Genomic DNA, 15,154 nt, shown 5'->3' with positions numbered 1-15,154 from the left:
ATCAGAGCACCAAGGAGACCGGATAAGGAGGTCCTCGTAGAGATCAGAGCACCAAGGAGACCGGATAAGGAGGTCCTCGTAGAGATCAGAGCACCAAGGAGACCGGATGAGGTCCTCGGTGAGATTCAACCAACAAGTTACAACATGGAAGCTGGAGAAACAAAGATGAACCAACAACACGTAAGAGGCTTCTGTTTTGTGTTTTTGAAGAGGAGCGTCCATGAGATTTGAAATGATATTAACATTAACAATGATAATGATGAATCATAAAAAATTATAAAAAACATATGTACTTACAAACTGCTGTCCATTCATTACAATTTATTTGACTGCAGTCCTGCAGTTTAAGGTGCTGAAATGGGCCCTTTGAGCACAGGAACCAGATATGGACTACGAGACCTGTGATCCGTTACGGTAAATTCAAAACCAGAACCAAACTAAAAGATACACGCAATAATTACTAATTACTTGGTGTTTTCCAGCATGGGTCTTTTCAATCTAGATTAAAAATCAGAAACAACGCAGAATCATTCCTTGTATGTGAAAACATACAAGGAATTTGTCCTGGCGGGTGGTGCATAACAATAAACACAGTGCAAGAAATTAAATTTACAATGAAATCTACAATAGAATATAAAACTAGAAATTGCATTTCCTGCTGAAAATGCGTTGGGATGTAATAAGCTGAAGCTTAAAGCTTAAATATTTGAAAATATAGCTGAATATAGATGAAAATAGCAGAATATAGCTGAAAATAGCTGAATATAAGAAATATGAAATTATAGAATAATAGCTGAAGGTTTTGTCAACATTTGAGCGTTTAAAATGTGTCTGTAGCTGAAGGTATGCAGATCCAGGATTTGAAGATTTCCTCCATTGGATCACATTAATTAAAATTTTCATGAAAAGCTTAATAATTCGAGTCAGAAATATTAAAAGGTCATCGTGTCCTTAAGGAGCTGAACATTTTAATAGCTGAGCGGTTTCTGTAGCTGAATATATGAAGGAGGAGAGATTCAAAATGTGTACCAAATGAATACCAGCCCCTATTGTCCTTGATCTCTAAAGAATCAATAACTTCACTTCACTAACATCAACTTCTTCACTTAAAAAAATAAATAATATATATTATTTATTTTTTGCATAAATATGATCAAGAGTCTTAGTGCATGCGACCGTATTACCACGTGCACGCGAACATAATAACACGCGCGCGCACGTGCGGCCGTGCACTGAGGCTGTTTCTCAATACCAAGTACACTAAGTCCAGACTTGTGTACTTTGGAGTTCCCACCTCAGCTGTTGTTGCTCATGAGTTCACTCTGATTCTTCACTGTAAAGTATTTGTACAGTGAAACAAAATATGACAGCCCTGCTCTTTTTGCACTAGTTTCACAGACATACACATATCATTGTATATATATTGTGTTTATAAATATATATATATATATATATATATATATATATATCCATGTATATATAATATGTTTATAAATATGTATTTCATATATACACAGTTATATATTTATATAGATACACATATAATTGCAAAGAATTCGGTAAAAAGTAAAAGTTAATTAAAATCTTAAGTTATAAACTTAACCTTTCCCTCCGTCAAACTGATTTAATGTGACTGTGAATAAATAATAATGATTGCTTGTTAAATCCTCAAAACCGAATGATAACTCATGTTTAATCGATACGGAGACATCGGAGCCAGCGGATCATTTCAAAAAGTCCAGCCGAGATCCGGCTGCTCTCAGCGGGCAGCAGAGCGCTGACGGCCCGGTGCTGCGGGGCTCACGGTCCGCGAGCAGAACCTCGACCCGTCAGCGCATCTTTTCAAGTCGGCCGATTCTTGAGAAAGTGACCACAGATTTGATGCTTAAACAACTAACTTCTCGCCTGAAAACATCCTAAAATTAAATTTTGTGACTCAACAACGGTAGTATTCAGAGAATGTCAACTTTCAGTTATGAGTTTTCTCATCTGCCATTGTTCCCCGTTTGCTGGTCCGAAATGCATTCTGGGATATTGGCTCTCTCAAGTACGCTCAAGTCTGCTCTGATGCATCCTGGGTAAAATGGGCGGATCAAGTCACATCCGGGCATTTTCACCGTGCTTGGCGAGCAGCGGACTTTTGAATTGGACCAGTACTTGGGCCGCGACTGATGACGTTTCACGAGTCCAGAGAACACGAGTCCAGAGAAGAACGCTGATTGAGAAACGGCCACACACACAGTCAGTGAGCTTAGTCTAGCACAAAGCTAACTTCATGCTAGCAATCAAATTCACTTCCTCCACTAACAGCTGTGTGTGTGTGTGTGTGTGTGTGTGTGTGTGTGTGTGTGTGTGTGTGTGTGTCCACAAGGTTGTTAAAACAAGAATGAGTGTGAAGGTGCAGTGATTAGTCAACTCAAAGCACCTGTGTCATGAAAGAGTTTTTGTTTCTAAGATGAGGCCCATTGACTTCAGCGCATATTTTTTTTCATAAAAAGCTTAATTTCTCAAGAACTTCAAAGGCAAGATGCCTAAATAATTATACTTTCTGAGATAAGACTCTTGCGAACGCGTCGATGTTGTTTGTGGGTCTCTAGGCTACACGATGTGTCTTTAGTTGAAATTTCAAAATCAGGTACAAACGTCGGGGAGAGACATTTTAGCAGGGAGATTTAACATGGCGGTGAATGGAGGAAGAGGAGGACCACCTCTCACATATCGTCTGATTTAAACACGTCTGAATCTGTTGGATTCAAATCGACCCAAGTTTACGAAGTAAGACAAGATTTCCTACGTTTTGATGTATAAATTATGCCCAAAGACTTAGTATTGTGGAGGAGATGGCAAAAAGAAAATACTTTTTAAAGCTTTTAAGCTTAATATTTCTGTCAGCACTCTAGCTGTGACATCACCACTCTGAGCTGCGCAATACACACCCATGTTAAACGCAGAAAAGGTTGGAAAAAAGCCTAAAACAAAAACAGCGACAGTTAAAAAATTATTAAAGATATCAAAGATCTGAAACTATAGAATAATAGCTGAAGGTTTTGTCAACATTTTAAAAGTTTAAATGGTGTCTTTAGCTGAAGGTATGTAGAACCTGTAAGCGTTTGAAGTTGAAGAGGATTTGAAGATTTTCCCCATCCGCTGCCATTCATTTTAATTTTCATAAAAAGCTTAATAATTCAAAGAGTTTAATAGTTAAACATATGAAGAGATATAGCGATCGTGTCCTTAAGTAGCTGAATATTTTAATAGTTGAACGGTTTCTGTAACTGAATATATGAAGAAGTGTTAGAGGTCCAAAATATGTACGGAAGAAATAGAAGAAAAAAAACAAGTTTATTGAAGCATTCCAACTAATGTGCACAGACAAACAGAAACAGTACTTTAAGGTGAAATGTAAGTGTACTGTGAAAGTGACAAGTGTATTTAAATATGAGGTATGGAGGATGTGCAGGGGAGTCTGTCGTTGGGGGACCTGGTCTCTGTTAGAGGACCCGGGCTCTGTTAGAGGACCCGGGCTCTGTTAGAGGGACCCGGGCTCTGTTAGGGGGACCGGGGCTCTTTTAGGGGGACCCGGTCTCTGTTAGAGGGACCGGGGCTCTTTTAGGGGCACCCAGGCTCTGTTAGAGGGACCGGGGCTCTGTTAGGGGGACCGGGGCTCTGTTTGAGGACCCGGGCTCTGTTAGGGGGACCCAGGCTCTGTTAGAGGGACCGGGCTCTGTTAGAGGGACCGGGGCTCTGTTAGAGGGACCGGGGCTCTGTTAGAGGGACCCGGGCTCTGTTAGAGGGACCAGGCTCTGTTAGAGGGACCGGGGCTCTGTTAGAGGGACCGGGGCTCTGTTTGAGGACCCGGGCTCTGTTAGGGGGACCGGGGCTCTTTTAGGGGGACCGGGGCTCTTTTAGGGGGACCCGGGCTCTGTTAGAGGACCCGGGCTCTGTTAGAGGACCCAGGCTCTGTTAGAGGGACCCGGGCTCTGTTCGGGGGACCGGGGCTCTTTTAGGGGGACCCAGGCTCTGTTAGGGACCCGGGCTCTGTTAGAGGACCCGGGCTCTGTTAGGGGGACCGGGGCTCTTTTAGGGGGACCGGGGCTCTTTTAGGGGGACCCAGGCTCTGTTAGGGACCCGGGCTCTGTTCGGGGGACCGGGGCTCTTTTAGGGGGACCCAGGCTCTGTTAGGGACCCGGGCTTCGTTAGGGGGACCGGGGCTCTTTTAGGGGGACCTGGTCTCTGTTAGAGGACCCGGGCTCTTTTAGGGGGACCCAGGCTCTGTTAGGGACCCGGGCTCTGTTAGGGTGACCCAGGCTCTGTTAGGGGGACCCGGCCTCTGTTAGGGGGACCCGGTGCTCTGTTGATGAGGCTGACTGCCGACGGGAAAAAACTGTGTGGCGTGAGGTCTTGGTCCTGATGGATGTGAGGTCTTGGTCCTGATGGACCGTGAGGGCTTGGTCCTCATGGACCGTGAGGTCTTGGTCCTGATGGTCAGCCCCCTACCAGATGGAAGGGACGCCAACATGTCCAGGGTGAGAGTGATCAGCTAGCCGCATTGTCTGAGTGGACTTGACAGTGGCCCTTCATGGTTCCTATTGGCTACCTTGAGCTTATGTGACTGCTCTCTTTTCCTCATTGATCTCTGGCATCACCTCTCATCTAGGATCTCCAACACTACACTTGTATATCCGAGCAAAAGGGAAAATATTATTAGCGTTGCTTTTTAATAATCATTTAGACATTTTAAAGTGTAGCTATGACTATCCATCCATCCATCCATTATCAGCCACTTATCCGGGGTCGGGTCGCGGTGGCAGCAGGTTCAGCAGGCCGACCCAGGCTTCCCTCTCACCCGCAACACTTTCCAGCTCATTATGGGGGATCCCGAGGCGTTCCAAGGCCAGCCGGGAGATATAATCCCTCCAGCGTATCCTTGGTCTTCCCCGGGGTCTCCTACCAGTTGGACGTGCCCGGGAAAAGCTTATGCCGGGGTGCTGGAAAGGAGGCTCCGACCGCTTGTCGATCCTCAGATTCAAGACGAACAGTGCGGATTCCGTCCCGGTCGTGGAACAGTGGACCAGCTCTTTACCCTCGCAAGATTACTGGAGGGGTCCTGGGAGTTTGCCCAACCAGTCTACATGTGCTCTGTAGACCTGGAGAAAGCTTTCGACCGGGTCCCTCGGGGGTTTTGTGGGGGGTGCTGCGGGAGTATGGGGTGCCGGACCCGTTGACACGGGCTATCCGGTCTCTGTACGCCTGCAGTAAGAGCTGTGTTCGTATCCTCGGTAATAAGTCAGACACGCTCCCGGTGGGTGTTGGCCTCCGCCAGGGCTGCCCTTTATCACCGGTCCTGTTCGTGACCTTCATGGACAGGATATCTAGGCGCAGCCAGGGGGCGGAGAGGATCCGGTTCGGGAGTCTTGGGATCGCCTCTCTGCTGTTCGCGGATGATGTGGTCCTGTTTGCCTCCTCGGACCGTGACCTCCAGCATTCACTGGGGCGTTTTGCAGCCGAGTGTGAAGCGGCAGGGATGAGAGTTAGCACCTCCAAATCTGAGGCCATGGTGCTCTGCCGGAAACCGGTGGATTGCTCCCTCCAGGTGGGGACAAACTGCCTACCCCAAGCGAAGGACTTCAAGTATCTCGGGGTCTTGTTCACGAGTGAGGGTAAGGTGGAGCGGGAGATCGACAGACGGATCGGTGCGGCTGCAGCTGTAAAACAGGCGCTGTACCGGTCCGTCCTGGTGAAGAGGAGCTGAGCCGGAAGGCGAAGCTCTCCATTTACTGGTCGGTCTACATTCCAACCCTCACCTATGGTCACGAACTCTGGGTCGTGACCGAAAGAACGAGATCTCGGATACAAGCGGCCGAAATGAGCTTCCTCCGTAGGGTGGCCGGGCTCAGCCTTAGAGATAGGGTAAGGAGCTCGGACATCAGGGGGGAGCTTGGAGTCGAGTCGCTGCTCCTTCGTGTCGAAAGAAGTCAGCTGAGGTGGTTCGGGCATCTAGTCAGGATGCCTCCTGGACGCCTCACATTAGAGGTTTTTAGCTATGACTAAGTAAGGTTACATCAAAAGTCAAAGTCAGTTTTATTGTCACTTTCTCCATTTGTGCAAACATACAGCTTCCTGCTTTCCTCAGTTTGCGGAGGAAGTAGAGGCGCCTCTGTGCTTCTTTGCCAGGGATTTAGTGTTGGCTGTCCACGAGAGGTCCTCATTGATGTCCACCCCCAGGAACTTGGTGCTGCTGACTCGCTCAATGTCAGCACCGTTGATGGTCAGTGGTAGGTGTTGGGTGTGGCCTTTCCGGAAGTCAACAACAATCTCCTTGGTCTTGCTGCTGTTTAGCAGGAGGTTGTTGTCTCTGCACCACGTGGTCAGAAGGTTGACCTCCTTCCTGTAGTGGGTCTCGCCATCCTTGGTGATGAGACCTATCAGAGTAGTGTCGTCTGCGAACTTGACCATGTGATTGGTGCTGTAGGTGGTTTTGCAGTCGTGTGTCAGCAAGGTGAAGAGCAGAGGACTGAGCACACAGCCCTGAGGGGCCCCTGTACTCAGTGTGATGCTGCTCGAGGTGTTGTTGCCGACGCGTACTGCTTGTGGCCTCTCACTGAGGAAGTCCAGCAGCCAGTTACACAGCGAGGTGTTGAGCCCCAGCTGGTCAAGTTTGCAGATGAGTTGTTGTGGGATGATGGTGTTGAATGCTGAACAGCATTCTCACATATGAGTCTTTTTTGTCCAGATGAGTGAAGGTGGGTGGAGAGCAGTGTTCCCTTTAAGTTGCGCGGCCGCGCAGGCCAGTCGAAGTGGCTGCGCAATAGATTTTTCAGACCGCACAAACGATTTTTTTTCAGGGGTTAAAAATCTTTTTTGCGCCAGTGTTTCTGAGATAGGAGTGAGCTATCTCCACAATAATAAGATCTTTGATGTGCCAAGTCTTCTTTGCCAATCAGCGTCCCGTTTCTCGACATGCGCTCTCTGTACCTCTGCTAGCGCTCTGCCTCCGTTAGCACCCCCCACCCCCGCTGTCCTCCTCCGGGCGCCAGGAGTGAAGCTCGCCCAGAGCGTCACATGAGCTCGGGCCGGCGCTGTTTAGGCTCCTCTTGGCGGGCCCTGCTCCAGCAGCCATAGGCTACCATGGCGAAAAGAAAGGCAGAGCAGGCGCCCCAGAAAAAGGTCTGCCTAACGTTCAAACATGAGTGGCTAGATGAAATAGTCCAAACTGACACAGGTAGGATGACACTTTCAGACATATTTAAATATGAAGAATATGAAGTTATTAAATTGTTTATATAGGCTACCTTTAGGAAAAATTACACCATGTAAATTTAATAGGCCTATAATTATTGTTAAGCGCTGCATTAGCATTTTTCTTTCAATGAAGTTCCACTTAAATGTTGTACCTGCTGAGAAATGACTAAACACCTTTGATACTTTTATTTTTTATATATATCATTATCAGTCATAACCAGTGAACCAGTCATAACCTCCCCTTATTGAAGTTCAACAAAGATCCTTTAAGTTCAACTAAACTGACATCATTAAAATGTTCCCAAAGTCCAGCCATTATAAAGGATATTGAATAAATATCAACCTTGTATACATATTGATGCATTTGCTGTCATCTCTTTGAATCCCCTATGGCTAACGCAGGCTTGTGGTCATTTTCGGCAGGTCGCGTAGTTGCGAATAGCTAACAGTGCTGAAATGTGCGCTCAGAAAAAAAAAAATTTACTCAGTGCTGAAAAAAATTAGAGGGAACATTGGTGGAGAACAGAGCAGATTGCATCCTCCGTGGACCGTTTGGCATGGTATGCAAACTGGAAAGGGTTCAGGTTGGGGGGGGAGAATGGATTTGTTATGTGATATGACTAGCCGTTCGAAGGGTTAACCCTAACCCTAACCCTTCATTATTATGGGGGTAAGTGCCACTGGACGATAGTCATTAAAGCAGGATGGAGTGGATTTATTTGACACAGGTATGATGGTGGTGGCCTTGAAGCATGATGGAACAACAGCTTGTCTCAGAGAAGTATTAAAAACATCTGTGAAGACGTCCTTAAGCTTCTCTGCACAGTCCCTCAACACACGCCCAGGGATGTTGTCTGGACCTGTTGCCTTGCGGGTGTTGATGGTGGAGAGAGTCCTCTTCACAGTGGCAGCAGACAGGCACAGCACCTGATCATGGGTAGGAGGCGGAGTCTTGTGTAGACAAGTGCTGTTCTGTGCTTCAAACCCTGCAAAGAAGCTGTTGAGGTCATTTAGCAGAGAGATGTGTCTGTCGCAGGTCTGTGGCGCGGGTTTGTAGTCTGTGATGATCTGAATACCCTGCCACAGGCTGCGTGTGTCTCTGCTGTCGTTAAGGTGACAGGTTATCTTGTTTGTGTAATCCTGTTTTGCGGAGGCCCCCTCTGGCCACACCCGGACTTGCTTCAGAACCGTGCTGAAGACTTTCACTCTGGGTATGATAAGATGTGATATGATAAGATCTGATATATTCCATGTGTGATTTCTCCCTCCTGTGAGTCATTTCTAACAATCAAGTCATAATGTTCGAGGGAGATATTCAATCTTTCATAGAGTCACAACGGAGCACGTTAAAGAGGCCTTACTCATCCAGGGTGCTTTAGGGGTGAAATATTCATGGCTGCCTCCCAGCTGGGCAAACAGGGACCCGTTGAATCCTGTAATTACTCTAATATTAATTCCCAGACCGCTAATTGTCCTATACATTTTTCAGCACTCATCACCGAGAGTAGTTTCTGCAATATTGTTTCTCATTTATAGCCAGGGGTTTAAAGATGTATTAACCACCAGCACGTTCTATTCATAAGTGTCTTTATAGCTCTCCACCTTCGCTGGATTCATTCCTCGTCTTCTCAATTGTTTTTCTGTGCTTCTTGGCGTCTCCCTCTTCAAGGCAAACATGGACATCCTCCCCAGGGACCCCTTTGTGTGTGTGTGTGTGTGTGTGTGTGTGTGTGTGTGTGTGTGTGTGTGTGTGGTAATGGTACACCACCTCATACCTTAGTTATGCTGATGTCTCTGTATGGGCTCCCCTGGGTCCGAGGGTGAGACGTACAGATGGATGGAGACGGCTCTGACTGGATGGATGAGGGAAAAATGAGCAGAGAAAAGAATTATGCAGGAGAAAGCGGTGTCTAAATGACGTTGGGAGAAACCAGGAGAACTGAGAGACTGAAAATGAGGAGCAGAATAAAACAATGGAAGAGGTGAAGGAGCAGCGGCACAGCTATCCGTCGCCTGGGAGGCTGCAACTTGTTGAAGAGCTGTCTCGCCACCTCGTTACCTCGTTACCTCGCCACCTCGTTACCTCGCCACCTCGTTACCTCGCCACCTCGTTACCTCGTTACCTCGCCACCTCGTAACCTCGTTGCCTCGCCACCTCGTTACCTCGTTACCTCGCCACCTCGTTACCTCGCCACCTCGTAACCTTGTTACCTCGCCACCTCGTTACCTCGCCACCTTGTTACCTCGCCACCTCGTTACCTCGTTACCTCGCCACCTCGTAACCTCGTTACCTCGCCACCTCGTTACCTCGTTACCTCGTTACCTCGCCACCTCGTTCCCCACCCTGAACACACGGATCACTCCGAACACTTCACTGATGAACTTATTTCTGCAGAAGAATTGCAATGTGAGACAGCTTCGAATTCTTCCCTTGTTGAGCTTTAGAAATGTATTTGTTGGAGAGTATAGCTCTGATTAAAGAACTGACTCTGTTCTACTGAAACCAACAGACTGAAGTTAAGCTACGGAGAAGAGTTCAAATGGGCTCGACAAAGAGTTTCCATTAAAATGTAACAGCTCACAGGAGTTGAAGTTTGGCGACATGAAAAAAGCTGAGAGTCAAAATGTCAGTTATGAGGTAAACGCTGAAAGGAATTAAAATGTTAGTTCCATGTGTTGAATATGAATTATTTTGCCTGCACATGACTCAACATGGCAGCGGCTGATCCAGCAGTTTGCAGCTAACAGTACAAACTGCTACCAATGTTTCCCTGAGCCAGTGTTGGGGAGGAGGCAGACATCTCTACCAAGGATGCCTCCAACACTAACAACTCACACCGGAAGAATCCACATTGATGAAAAGCACGACAGGTAAGAGGAACAATATGTATTTTTAGATTTTGGGGTGAACGTTCCATTTTATTATTGGGGAACTTGTCAATGAGGGACGGACAAATTCAAGGAAATCCGAGAGACTCAGCTGTTAATGAGCAAAAGACGATCCGATTCGGTGACAGCGGTGACAGCGGCGTCATCAGCGCCATCGACCACCAAACACACCGAGAGGAGAACGAGTGAGACTCGGACAAAGGGAAGACTAAGGACAACATCAGGACCTGATTCTCTGCACATTGGGACACATTATCTCCTGGCCCTTGGAGAGCTGCAGCTGGTGGATTCCATTCTGTTGTCGGGTGTTCCTCTTATTCTGTCCATGTACATCACATTTTGAAGCTTCATATTATGATCTTGTGTCTTTAGAGGAGCGCTCCTGTACCGTGAGAAATATTGGTGTGGGACTCGTTATAAAAACAGTCATGTACTGATGAAAGTGTTTGGCTCTGTGCTAACGAGCTGAAAACTTTGATTAAACTATCATGAACTTTACACACTCCCCACCCCGCCCATCCCCAGTCAGCTTAACCTTTTAACACGGAGCAAAGAGAGACTCAGAGGAAGCTTTAGTCACAGTTCAAAGCACTGTGTGTGTGTGTCTGTCTGTCTGCAAAAGAGTGAAGGAGAGATGAGGAGTCAATGAGGCACAGCCCTGACTTCAAACACATACAGATTAACCTTACCCTCTCGCTCAGAGCTGCACGTTGTATCTGCAAAAGAAAGCCAGAAACCCGTTAGTGAGTCCTTTTGGAGAAATCGAAATCGGCCCGGGGGTGTCGTCAGAATACGAAGCTCGCTGGAATAATCCACCTGAAAGCTCCTCCCGCATACAGTAGGTCGTCGCAGCCAGTGGGGTCAACTTGCACTGATGGTGGTTTAAATAAAGACAGAGGGCGAGGTCATCAGCGTCAAGAGGTAAATAAATACAGGAGCTGCTCTGTTGGTGGTGAAAACTGTACATTATCTAGGTTGGATCTTCCAATTGCATTTGCTAACCTGATTTTTTAAAAACAGAATGATACATGAACGTTTGATCTCTGGTTGGATAGAAGTCTATGCTTCATGTGTTAAAGATGCATTATCTCTCCTGACCACCAGGGGGCGACTCCTCTGGTTGTATAGAAGTCTATGCTTCATGTGTTGAAGCTGCATTCTCTCTTCTGACCACCAAGGGGCGACTCCTCTGGTTGTATAGAAGTCTATGCTTCATGTGTTAAAGCTGCATTCTCTCTCCTGTCCACCAGGGGGCGACTCCTCTGGTTGTATAGAAGTCTATGCTTCATGTGTTGAAGCTGCATTCTCTCTTCTGACCACCAGGGGGCGACTCCTCTGGTTGTATTGAAGTCTATATAAATGACTCTACTTCTCTCTTGATGTATTCCCTCAGTAAACATTTTAAACATGAGTTTATGTCTCAATCTCTAGTTTCAAGTCTTCTTCAATACAGCATGATGTTCATTTAGTAAATTATGGTCATTTAGAGTCAAACAGACCATAAAGCAGGGGATGCTTTAGGGCGGGGCTACAAGGTGATTGACAGGTCGACACAAGAGACGTATACGGCGTCTCTATGTCCTCTGCATTCCAGAAATGGACGTTCATTGGTTGCAAAAAGTCTTCAAAACATCTGTTCACAAACCGACGGGTGATGTCACCATGACTACGACCACTTCTTATAGACGGTCTGTGGATTTTAGACTCAAAAGCAGAACGAGATGAAATAATCAAAGAATGGATTAACATGTACATTGCCACACAGCCTAGGTGCACACATTTAGTATTATTCTATTTGTTTAGTATTTTCAGTTTAAAGCCACTGTGAGCTGTTGCCTTTTGGGAAAGTGTTTGTTTCGTGTCCGTACAGTGAAATACATACATGTTTAAAATGTTCCTTATTTTTATGATGAAAACTGCTTGTGAAAATGTGACCTCAGTCCCCAGCAGGAGGAATGAGACCGTCGGGGCAGCGAGGATGTTTGCATGCCCTGGGGGATTAAAAGTGTCTTTTACGATGTTGTACATTAAGATATGATCCCTTTCGTTGCAGCTGTTCCCTGCAGTGTGCACTGTCTGAACCTTTTTGCAGAGAATACTCAGTGTGTATTATCTCTGATATTCTCTGTCTGTTGGTTTAATGTTGGAAAAAGCCAGATAATCCTCAGCCCGTCACAGCTCCTCTGATGTTGATACCGAGCTAATAAAACACAGATGGAGGTGGTGGTTGCTTCCATGTAATGATGATGAATCTACTCTGGGGAGTCGTTCAAATATTCAACGTCTGCAAAGGAAATGAGGAACCTTGTCTTTTCTAGGCTTGTGAAAACGCGCCGTTCTTCTTGTTGTCAGATGAGATGGATTTAACCTCCACCCCTCCACATGCAATATGTGGCTGTTTTATGACCCTCATCACACACAGTCCATTACCCAGTCCCTCTCCCGGGTGCTGCTGAGGGCTCCCTCCCCTCTCACTCCGGGCAAAGCCACACTCACTTTGCACCTGTCAGGGATTATTCCTATTCCTATAAGGTGAATAAAATTGGTCCAAGCACAGAACCTTGTGGAACTCCATGACGAACAGCGGTGGTCATCGAGGCTGTTTACAAATACAAACTGAGATCGATCTGATAAATAGGACTTAAACCAGCTTAGTGCTGTACCTTTAATACCAATTGACTGGTCTAGTCTCTGTAATAATAATAATAATGGATGAAACACATCAGGTGAGATAACGTCATATCTGTGCATGGAACAGACATAGTAAATGCAAACTAAAGGATACTATGACAAATCTGACAAACTGAGACTCTCGACTTGCCAAATTATCTTTTAAATTGACAAACATCATGTGTAAATCAATCCACAACTCAGAGTCAAAGATGATATATATCTTTGGCCACTGCTATCTTAAATAGTTTTTTCTAAAATAAGGTCCCATGGGGGACGCTGAAAGGGGAGGGACTTTGCGTCTCTATACGTGTTCATTTGTGAGCTTTCAAGGTAGTGTTGGACCAGGCCTTGCTGTTCTTCCCTGCATTCACTCTTAGCTATATGCTAAGCTAACTAGCTGCTGTGTGCACTTTACACACATGAGTGGTGGGAATAGTCTCATCTAACTGTCAGCAAGAAAACTAATTGTATCCTTTAGTCATACAATTTAGAAAAACTACAGTTCAGTGACCTTTCTCCATTTAGACTGGTCTCTTATTTAGGCCTCTTATTATATTGTCTTGGGTAAAGCATTGTTCAAAATATAGTATTGATAAAAATCACTGACAACAAAACAGAAACTGTAGGAAATGAGCTTCTTTATTCAATCACAGTTACTGAAAAAGAAACGTTAACTATTTGCTCATGTAGAAAACAGAGACTCTCTCATTTCACTTAGCATATCCAGTATGATGTCTCCACTGAGGGGGGGCAGGGCCACACCAATCTAAACAACAATACAAACACAAACATGTCTAATCTATCACATCCTGCACACACAACAATGGTCAAAAATAATCTCTTAAAACATGCATTGGCAAACAGAACTGCATTTGAGAACTTAAAAAAAAAAAAAAGATATCAGGGAAGTTAAATACTGAGAAAAAGGATTTAAGCTCTCAGGTCAAGGAAATTATCTTCATAGTGGCCAGCAGTCAAACTTTACAAAGAGGGAAATGTGATGTTCAGAGGATCACTTCATAGCAACACACTCTCACTCCCAACCTGTCAACTACTGACGCTTGGTCAAGAGCACTGGGTACCCAGGAAGTGTCAGTTTTCAATACACTGGGTACCCAGGAAGTGTCAGTTTTCAACACACTGGGTACCCAGGAAGTGTCAGTTTTCAACACACTGGGTACCCAGGAAGTGTCAGTTTTCAACACACTGGGTACCCAGGAAGTGTCAGTTTTCAACACACTGGGTACCCAGGAAGTGTCAGTTTTCAACACACTGGGTACCCAGGAAGTGTCAGTTTTCAACACACTGGGTACCCAGGAAGTGTCAGTTTTCAACACACTGGGTACCCAGGAAGTGTCAGTTTTCAACACACTGGGTACCCAGGAAGTGTCAGTTTTCAACATGCAGGGTTGCACCTGGTGAATAATTCAAACACAACTACTTGGTTAGGTTGAGGAATAAAACTCATGGTTTGTGTTTTAATAAGTACGTTAAGTATGTATTGTACACCGTAAAATTCGGGTTATAAGCCACTACTTTTTTTGCTTTTTTTCCTCAACTTTGACCCGTGCGGCTTAAATATCGGTGCGGCTTATTTAAGGATTTTTCCAATTCTAAATTTAGCAGCAGTTGCAGAGACATACGGTACAAAATTCATGTGAAATATTCCCAAATCCCCTTCACGAGTGATCTCACTGTAATAGAGGGTCCTCTCAGCAGCAGTCAAACTCCTTGCTGTCCTCCCCGTGCCGCTCACCCAGCCACCCTGCTTGGCTCTCCACCGGCACCCACCAACGATGACACCACACTCACCCAAGGAGGTGATGGAAAACAGGTCTGACGGCGAGGGAATCCCTGCCTCTCCTACCACCTTCACAAAAAGTATTGTCAGTGTACTGTCTCATGTGTATTTAAAAACACGACAGCTAGCTCCCCGACAACCACCGAAGGTAGCGGGACCAGCCCCGGCTTGACGCCCAACTCGGGCAGCGGGACGCGGGCAGTAGCAGCAGCAACAGCGGCTTATAAACTGCCGCGGCTTGTTTATGATTAAATACGACTTTTTCTTTAAATTTAGTAGATGCGGCTTATAACACGCATTTTACGGTACACAAGTTAAAATAAATCAACACTGACTTGTTTTCACGTGTCACACGAACAGCGGCCTCCTGGGTGAAAGTCCTGTATTTGTTTGACATATTCCTTCATTGGGGGATAACTAGACTTTTTGTTCCCCCACCTTCAGGTGTTCAGGTAATTAAGCGCTAACTTCCATTCCTTCTAACATGTTGGACCTTTATCCAATCCTGATCCCCCATTGGGTCGCCTAATTCAAATGAAATCAAAGTGA

This window comes from Taurulus bubalis (genome assembly GCF_910589615.1).
Source record: "Taurulus bubalis genome assembly, chromosome: 12".
NCBI classification, from domain to species: Eukaryota; Metazoa; Chordata; class Actinopteri; order Perciformes; family Cottidae; genus Taurulus; species Taurulus bubalis.
The sequence above is the reverse complement of the archived record's forward strand: the minus strand, read 5'-3'. Positions refer to the sequence as shown.